Source organism: Furipterus horrens, unplaced genomic scaffold (genome assembly GCF_987537825.1).
Source record: "Furipterus horrens unplaced genomic scaffold, mFurHor1.1.pri manual_scaffold_10, whole genome shotgun sequence".
NCBI classification, from domain to species: domain Eukaryota; kingdom Metazoa; phylum Chordata; class Mammalia; order Chiroptera; family Furipteridae; genus Furipterus; species Furipterus horrens.
The window spans coordinates 43225428-43235013 of NW_028327180.1; positions in this window are offsets into that span (position 1 = coordinate 43225428).

Sequence of the window (9586 nt, forward strand, 5' to 3'; positions counted from 1 at the left end):
TCGTCGTCGGCAGCCGTCCGTCTCGAGACGATGGTGTAGCTTCTTAAGAGTCTATCTGCACCGCCAAAAACGGCTGTGCAGTCCGACTCGGGAGTGACACGGTATCGGTATCTGTCTCCTCCCGTGTTAAATAGACATCTTGCGATGACGCTGGAGTGTCCCCTCCAGTGAAGCTGAAGCTACAGAGCCTGGGCAGGGTGATATGGAGGGTCTGCTGTTGCCCATGCAGCAGACCCCCCCTCTCTTCGCAGCTGAAGGGTCCAAGGGAAAGACGGAGTCAATACAGCTTGGCTTCAGGTGCGCCGCAGGAGTTGCCGGTGTTGACTACAACGTCAAACCGCCTTAGGGACTCCGGCTCCGGATTTTCTGTCGGGGTTTACTCCCTTAGCCTTTCCCCTGAAGAGGTATGCCGCAAGGCAGCGGAGGTTTTTTGGAGTCAGAGTTTTCCTTCTCTGATGTGCCCTGACTGGAAGATCGAACCAGCGACACTTAGCTCGCAGGCCGACGCTCAATCCACTGAGCCAAACCAGCCAGGGTAGAGCCACCAAAAATGCATATTGCCACAAAGGGAATTTTGAAGGAAAAAGTGGAGATTTTTTAAAAAGGCGAAGAGGCTTTTTGTGTTGTATTCTCCAAGTCGTTGACCACAGAACCTAGTTTAAAAGAGAACTGGCAACTCTTAAGCAAAATGCTCCCATCCCATGTCTCACTGAAACACATAAAAAAGGTTTGTATTTGAGAGGTATAGGTTGGAAATTATATTTTTTGCAATTAATAAAATTGTGTTAGCAGTTAAACAAATAAAAAAGATTGAGGCCAGTGTTTCCCTGGCTGAGTAGAGCAGACCAGACGAGACCAGCACAAGGCAGAGCAGAGTGGAGCTGACATGGAGCACACAAAGCAGACGAGCAAAGTACAGAGCTGTCTAGCCCGAGAGTCCTGACCCCAGGGCTGTCTCACAGCTGTGCTGCTTTCTCAGCTGTGTTGAATCACAATTGAGCTGATTGCATTGAATAGTTTTCTTCTTCACCACACTCCAAATTAGGGATTCCTATTGGTGTTGAATTGGCACTAACAACCATCAGTTGACCTTAGAAACATGATAGGACCAGTTTGTGCTGGTTCTGCAATGATACCATCTCCCCATCTTCTGATTTATTGGACTGGGCTTAGGGATTTATTACATTTACCCAGGTGATTCTGTAGGGTGGCTATGGTCACAGCTGATGCTGAATAAACCAAGGGCTTCATCCAGTGACCATAGACTGAATCAATTCTTCTATTGGGGATTGCAAGTGGTAATTTATCTAATTCTTCCTTCTTCCTTTTGGGCAGATTTTGAGAAGGATAAATGGATACGTCATAGATGTTATTGTTGCAATGATCTCCCACTTCTGGAAAACATACCTAGCTTTCTTTGGAACCAGCCCACCTCTCAGATTTCAGTCCCTAGGCTAGGGGTGAGGAGGTACTCCCAGCCAGCCAATCAGGTCAGACTGAGGTCAAGTTATTGGTTCAGGCATAGGCATGGAGCCCAAGCTGGCCAAGAGACCTGGTTTGGGGACTCTTAACTTGTTTAACTCGGGTTAATTCCCATCCCCCTCTCTATAACTCACCTGGTTCAGAGGGAGCCACTTTATGGGGATGAGGGTGCTGAGAGGTGGCATGGAGATTATGTTACAGAAACCCTGGGCTTCTCCAATTGAAAACAAACCCATGGGCTCTTTAGTTAGGGGCCCAATTGCCCGCCGCCAAAATTATAACTCTCAATACCAGAGTTTAGTGAAAAGAAAAAGAATTGTTTATTTAACAGTTATATAGATTTAGTTATTTGCAGATTTCTGTTGTTAAGTCTCTTATATCCTTTAAAACACCTATAAACACATATCCTTGCCTCCCCACTACCAAACCAGGCTAGCTTTAGAAAAGTTAGAGAAACCATTTTCCTACTTTCCAAACACAGTTCAGCTTTACCAGTAGCTGCCAATCACTCAGTTCTGATTGGGGAGGTCCTTTCTGTGCTGTGGTGCCCTCCAGCTCTCAATGCAGGACCGCCTGGGTTCTCAGCCTCCTTGCAAACTGCCTTCTTCCTGCAAACTGCATGGATCTCCTCTCCTCAAAACCGCATGGCGAGAGCCTCTTAAAGCAGCCTGGAGACCCCTTCTCCAAGCCACATGGAGAAGGCCCCTTCACCAAGCCACGTGGAGGGAGCACATGAGCGAGCGAGAGTCCGAGAGCAAGTGCGAGAGTGAGAGAGAGCTAAAATGTCCGCAGCTGCTTATATATCCCTGACTGCGTCCTCTGACGCAGTGGGCGTTGCAAACACTTCTGACCATTCACAGAACCCCACGTAGGCTCTGTGTGCTTTCTCCATACCGTCCCCTGGTTCAAGACTCCTCCCATCTACCTGAGGCTTTGGATGCATTAAAGCCATTTTGCATAAAAAAGACACTAGCCACCAGGTGGAGGCATTCTAAAAGCTGCTTCCTTCTCCCCATCCCCCAGCCGCAAACTCTGGGGATTTTTGGACTCCCCTGTTTCTGTAACAATTAGAGATGAGAATCCTCCTACCACAAACTCATGGACCTAGCTCACTTCTGGGATTTGCAGTTCATTCATTCACTGAATAAACATCTATCCAGTGCCTGCTATATGTTAGAAGTAAATTATTTTCTTCTTTTAAAAAAGATCTTTTAACTTTTGTTAGAAATAGTAAAAACCGAAACCAAGGAAACTGAGATGCAAGATTTATTAAGAGGAACCTGCCGGGCTGTCTCAAAGGAGAGAACAGCAGCTGGCGTACAGGCTGACAAGGTTTTAAAGGGAGGGATAGAGGATGACTGGAACAGGGTATCGGGGCACCTAGTGATTGGTTGCGCCTGGGAGTAATGGCGCGAACAATGGGTTGAGTCTGGGGGTAACGGCGGGCACAATGGTGGGAACAACGAGGTACTTGGTGTTTTGTTGGGTATGTTGCTGGGGAGAATAGAATAAAGGAGTTAAAATTTTTCTACTCCCTACTGGTGTTTTGCAAGATTTGAGGAACTTTTCACTGGACTCCTCAATAGTCATTGTTTGTGGTTTTTACTTCCTGCTAATCAACTTATTGGGTGGGGGTTTTTGAGGCTCTTACTGAACCTAAGAACTTTATTTATTGTTTTTCTATTACAGCTGTCTCACTTTTTCCCCCATTGCTCCCCCCCCACCCAGCCCACCCCCCCTAGAAATAACTTTTCACTGACAATACTTCTGACACCAAGTATGTGGGGATTTTCCATATTAACAAATCTCTTGTGGGCACCAACTGGGTGTCCTACTGAAACCAGAAAAGCCGGTGCTCCTGCTGCCTGTCATCTACCAGACCCAATAAGCAGAGACAGGGACTGAATCTTTATGGGTGCTTTATTCAGATGGTCGGTGATCTGAGAAGACAGCAGGTTTGTACCCTAATAGGCTGTCTTAAATTTCAGTATAAAATGGGCCCTTTTAAAAGGAGAAGAGTAGGTAAGGCAGTTGGAATTCAGGGAAAAGGTTAACTGGATAAAAACTGCAGTGTTCTTTCATCTGTGTCCTGTGCGGTGGTCCCTGTGCCCTGGACTGTGGTCTTTGTGTCCTGGGCAGTGGTATGTTGGCTCAGATACGGTCTTGATTGCTTGCAGTCCTCCTGAGGCACAAAGGCGGAACTGCTTATGGTCTCCTGGAATCAAGGTGGGTCATACCTCCAGTTCCTGAAACAATAGCTTTTTACATCCATTGATTACTAAGCTCATTAGCTGTTACTCAAAACAAAAATTTTCCAACATTTGAGTCCCCCATCACTACAGTTCAATTCAAATCTGACACTACCCAGAGTCCATGTAGGGAGCCACATATTTAGGGGCTCAGTCCCACAGGACTGCCCCCATTTCAGATGTTAGTCGCAAGTGTCGGGTGTCCAAGTGTGAAAAACGTTCACAATAAAACACCGGGACACAGGACTTCAGCAGCACAGCGAGGTGTTTATTCACATGTCTGCAGAGTTGTGTGCACAGCCAGCTAGGGGCATTCATGCAAAGTAGACAAAACTGGTTTTATACTAACGTGATTAGCTCCCCCTCCCTTCTCCTTCCCCCCTGTTTCTCCATTACTGGTTAATCTGGGTTCACAATCTAATGCGATTATTTATGTTTCTCCATTACTGGTTAATCTGGATATGTTTCTCCATTATTGGTTAATCTTGGTTCACAATCTAATGAGATTACTTAACTAAGGGTGTGATTAACTAAGGGTAATCTAGTTATAGGTCTATCTCCAACTTATATTTGCAGTTATCTAGCTACATCTTTCCATTTCTCTGTGTTTGGTGATTGTGAGAAACGCTCACAATAAAAACTGGGACACAGGACTTGAGCAGTAAAGCGAGGCCTTTATTCACGAGTCTGCAGAGCCGGGCGCACCCTCACAGCCAGGAGAATGTGCGCGCCAAGTAGACAAAGGAAACTGGTTTTATAGTCTTAGCTTCCCCATCCTGAAATTGCCACCCTAAAGTGATTATCTTCATTGCCCTAAAGTGAGAGCGATTAGCTTCCCCGCCCTAACTCGATTAGCTCCGCCTCCCCTGTCCTTCTTCCCCGTTTCTCCATTACTGGTTACTCCGGAGTTACAATCTAACACGGTTATCTAAATGCCCCTTCTGTGCTTTGTAGATATGCCAGTGCTGTCAGCTCCCTTCTCAGAGGTCCTCTAATTACATTTGCCCTTAAGACCCTTTAATTACATTTGCCCTTTGTTACTAATGACTTTTTACTGGTTTGGGAGTCACTATGTCCTTGTTTCTAACAGTGATGACAATCTTCCTCCTTTTGATCCCAGAGATATGTGTGAGGAGCTGCGGAATGTCATTTCCTTGCCCTTTTCCATGATTCTTCTATTAATTATCTCCTACTGGTTCAAGTCACTGGCTTCTTTATCCCTTATGTTACAGAGAGAACCTGGCTACAGGTTCCATTAGTCCCATCTGGGGTCGCCAAAACTGTTACAGAGTGAAAGGGAGTTCTTTCATGTGGCGCTTTGGTGTAAAACCCAACAACTAGTGTTGAGGAAAACAGGTCTTCATTTACAGTATTCCAACCTGGGAAGGACAGTGAGCACTTCAGCTCAGAGCCCTGTTCTCCCACGGGACCCAGCACTTCCCTTGCTCCCCAAAAAGCTAGAAGCCAAAAACATGCCCAGAAGTTCCCCATCCCTTATCTGTCAGCTGTCTTCTTCAGGATCTGGGGTACGATGTCATCAGCCTCCGTATAAGAGTCCAGGAAAATATGTGCCATGTTGCACTGGATCATGCATGGGTCTCCCTTTGCCCTTTCAAAGCCACATGGAGAACCATCTTCTCAAAGCTGCATGGAGAACCTCCTTCTCAAAAATGCATGGAGAACTCAGCTAAAATGTCTGCCACCTATTTTTAAACCCCTCACTGCGTCCTCTGAGGCAGTGGGCACGGTAACCTGTTCTGACCATTCACAGAACCTTGCGCAGGCTCTCTGTGTCCAAACCCCTCCCATCTTGGGGCCTTGGAAGTATCAAAGCCATTTGTGTAACAAAGACACTAGCCACTAGCCACAGGCATGTGAAGGCATCTTAAAAGCTGTTTCCTTTTCCCATCCCCCAACCTGCACACTTGGGATTTTTGGAGACCCCCATTCTGTAACACTTACACAGGTGAGGTCCCTGGCTGGTTTGGCTCAGTGGATTGAGCGTCGGCCTGCGAGCTAAGTGTCGCTGGTTCGATCTTCCAGTCAGGGCACATCAGAGAAGGAAAACTCTGACTCCAAAAAACCTCCGCTGACTTGCGGCATACCTCTTTAGGGGAAAGGCTAAGGGAGTAAACCCCGACAGAAAATCCGGAGCCGGAGTCCCTAAGGCGGTTTGACGTTGTAGTCAACACTGGCAACTCCTGCGGCGCACCTGAAACCAAGCTGTATTGACTCCGTCTTTCCCTTGGACCCTTCAGCTGCGAAGAGAGGGGGGGTCTGCTGCATGGGCAACAGCAGACCCTCCATATCACCCTGCCCAGGCTCTGTAGCTTCAGCTTCACTGGAGAGGACACTCCAGCGTCATCGCAAGATGTCGATTCAACACGGGAGGAGACAGATACCGTGTCACTCCCGAGTCGGACTGCACAACCATTCTCGGCGGTGCAGATAGACTCTTAAGAAGCTACACCATCGTCTCTCGAGACGGACGGCTGCCGACGACGACGACACAGGTGAGACACACTTCTGAGTTGGCTACAAAGTCAGGGGATTCCCATTATCCTCCTTCCATTTCAGGTTTGATAATGGGAATGACTCAAAGAATTCAGGAAATTGCTTTACCTCCTATTACGTTTATTATAAAGGATAAGCTCAGGAAGGGTCAGATGGAAGAGACACACACAGGGCAAGGTATGGAGCAGGGGTGTGGAATCTCCATGCCCTCTCTGGGCACATTACCCACAGTACCTAAATGTGTTCACTAACATTGAAGCTCTTCCATTGTTTAGGGTTTTCCTGGAGGTTTCATTACATAGGCATGATTGATTAAACCACTGGCCATTGGTGATACACTCTTTCTCCAGCCCCTCCCTCTCCCCGGAGGTCGAGGGGCTGGACTGACTGTCAACACTAATCTTGGCTTGGTCTTCCTGGAAACCAACTCCCATCCTGAAACTACCAACCCTGCTCCCCATCTCGTCAAAGCCTTCTTATTAGCATATAAAAGACACTTAGCACTCCGGAGATAACATGGGTTTTAAGAGTTATGTGCCAGGAACCACGGTCAAAGAGGAGTATTTTTTTTAAAGCTTTTATTTATTTACTTTTAGAGAGGGGAAGGGAAGGAGAAAGAGAGACATTGATGCAGAGCTATATCTATTGGTTGGGGGGTCTGGCCCACAACCCAAGTATGTGCCCTTACTGGGAATCAAACCGGTGGTGACCTTTTGGTTCACAGGCCGGTGCTCAATCCACTGAGCCACACCAGCCAGGGCAAAACAAGTTTGTTTGTTTGTTTGTTTGTTTTGTATTACAAACAGTGCTGTGTGTGGTGGTGAAATAGTTAAAAATCCCTGCATTTGAGGAGCTAACACTATATTGAAGGTGACACTTGCTTACATTAAATGAGTAAATGATACAGTATTATATATTCTAGGGGCACGGGAGTCCAAAAATCCCCCGAGTTTGCAGCTGGGGGATGGGGAGAAGCAAGCAGCTTTTAGAATGCCTCCACACGCCTGAGGCTGATGGTTAGTGTCTTTTTTATGCAAAATGGCTTTAATGCATCCAAAGCCTCAGGTAGATGGGAGGAGTCTTGAACCAGGGGACGGTATGGAGAAAGCACACAGAGCCTACGTGGGGTTCTGTGAATGGTCAGAAGTGTTTGCAACGCCCACTGCGTCAGAGGACGCAGTCAGGGATATATAAGCGGCTGCGGACATTTTAGCTCTCTCTCACTCTCGCGCTTGCTCTCGGACTCTCGCTCGCTCATGTGCTCCCTCCACGTGGCTTGGTGAAGTGGTCTCCAGGCTGCTTTAAGAGGCTCTCGTCATGCGGTTTTGAGGAGAGGAGATCCATGCAGTTTGCAGGAAGAAGGCAGTTTGCAAGGAGGCTGAGAACCCAGGCGGTCCTGCATTGAGAGCTGGAGGGCATCACAGCACAGAAAGGACCTCCCCAATCAGAAGAGTGATTGGCAGCTGCTGGTAAAGCTGAACTGTGTTTGAAAAGTAGGAAAATGGTTTCTCTAACTTTTCTAAAGCTAGCCTGGTTTGGTAGTGAGGAGGCAAGGATATGTGTTTATAGGTGTTTTAAAGAATATAAGACTTAATAACAGAAATCTGCAAATAACTAAATCTATATAACTGTTAAATAATTCTTTTTCTTTTAACTAAACTCTGGTATTGAGAGTTATAATTTTGGCGGCGGGCAATTGGGCCCCTAACTAAAGAGCCCGTGGGTTTGTTTTCAATTGGAGAAGCCCAGGGGTTCTGTAACAATATGGGAGGGAGAACATAGGGAAAGAGAGATCAGGAATGCTGTGAGAGGGGTTGCAGTACTGAAGTACGAAATGGGGTTAGGGTTGGGGGAAGCAATGAGAAGGTGAAATTTATGAAAAGACGTGAAAGAGGAAGTGAGGGGAGCTTTGTGACTACCTGGGATAAGGAGGTTCCAGGCAGAGAAAACAGCCAATGCAAAGACCCTGAGGCAGGGGCCTGGTGTGTTCAAATAGCAGCATGGAGGCCCATGTGACTGGAGCAAAGTGAGTGTGTGGGCAAATGGGAAGGGTTGAGGGCAGGGAGGTGACAGGTGAGATTGTTACAGAGCGAAAGGGGGTTCTTTCATGTGGCGCCTTGGTGTAAAACCCAAGAACTAATGTTGAGGAAAACAGCTCTTTATTTACAGTATTCCAACCTGGGGAGAGCAGTGAGCACTTCAGCTCAGAGCCCTGTTCTCCCACGGGACCCAGCACTGCCCTTGCTCCCCAAAAGGCTAGAAGCCAAAAACATGCCCAGAAGTTCCCCATCCCTTATCTGTCAGCTGTCTCCTTCAGGATCTGGGATACGATATCATCCGTCTTCATATAACAGTCCAGGAAACATGTGCCATGTTGCACTGGATCACACATGGTTCTCCCTTTGCCCTTTCAAAGCCACGTGGAGAACCGTCTTCTCCAAACCGCGTGGAGAACCTCACTAAAATTTCTGCCGCCTATTTCTAAACCCGACTGTCCTCTGACGCACTGGGTGTGGTAACCAGTTCTGACCATTCGCAGAACCTTGCACAGGCTCTGTATGCTCTTTCCATACCATTCCATGGTCCAAAAACCCCTCCCATCTTCTTGGGGCCTTGGAAGAACCGAAGCTATTTGCATAACTGAGACGCTAAGCTTCTAGCCATAGTCATGCAAAGGTGTCTTCAAAGCTATTCCCTTTTCCCTATCCCCCAACCCGCAGGCTCTGGGGATTTTTGGAGACCCCAACTCTGTAACAAAATCACACAGCACCTTGTAGGCCACAGGGAGAACTTCGGCATTTACTCCCAGTTGGTTGGGCGTCATGGAGGGTTCTGAGCAGAGGGACATGACCAGACTCGGTTGCTCACAGGCGCCCTCTGGCTGCTGTGAGGAAGGACAGAGCTTCCTGTAGGATTCGTTGGTCAACCTTATCCTCCCTGCCCTCCCTGCCGAGGAACTTTCCAGGGTCAAAGAGGTGGCTTTGAGTTCCAGCTAGACACAGCTCCAGGCCTGAGCCTCCAGGGCCTAACCCGGGATCTGCTGCATCACGCACAGCCCTCAACCATCTGCTTGGCTGTGATTCAACTGCCCTCTTTCTGGAAATCTCATTTCACTAATGGAAATAAAAGGAGAACTACATCTGGACACAATGGCTTTATTTTTTCTTTTAGAGAAAAGTGCACGTCTTTCCAAGTGGACATCAAAGAACTGCTTATGCAGGAGAACCACATTCAGGATGGAAACTAGCAGGTTGTGAGCTCACTCAGTAGTGTTTTGGGATTATGGGGAAGAAGCCAGTTAGCGGAATTAGTGCTTCAACACTGAGACCAAACTTTACCCT